Raw genomic sequence first — 361 nt, forward strand, 5'->3', positions numbered from 1 at the left:
GGAGTCTTTTAAGACATGTAGCTAGCTAGGTAAACAATTAACCATAATCCCAATTCATGACGTTACTACCCTGCATGAATCTGCAGGTAGCTAACCAACCAGGTTGAATGTTAGCTAGCTAACATTAGGCTATAACTAGCAAAGCAAATGGCTCTGAGATACAAATAATAAGATCATACATGTAATGTAAGCTAGCGAGCCAGCCAGCCAGCTAACGTTAGCTAGATAGCTAACAGTACACTTTAGCTTGAAATGAAACCCCTGTCAAAATTAGAAACGTGTAATATCTGAAAGTCTAGCTAGCTACATTATCTTACCCGTATACATCATGGATGGATGCGTCTCCCTGTCACAGATGCCA

This window comes from Salmo salar, chromosome ssa16 (genome assembly GCF_905237065.1).
Source record: "Salmo salar chromosome ssa16, Ssal_v3.1, whole genome shotgun sequence".
In the NCBI taxonomy this organism is placed as follows: domain Eukaryota; kingdom Metazoa; phylum Chordata; class Actinopteri; order Salmoniformes; family Salmonidae; genus Salmo; species Salmo salar.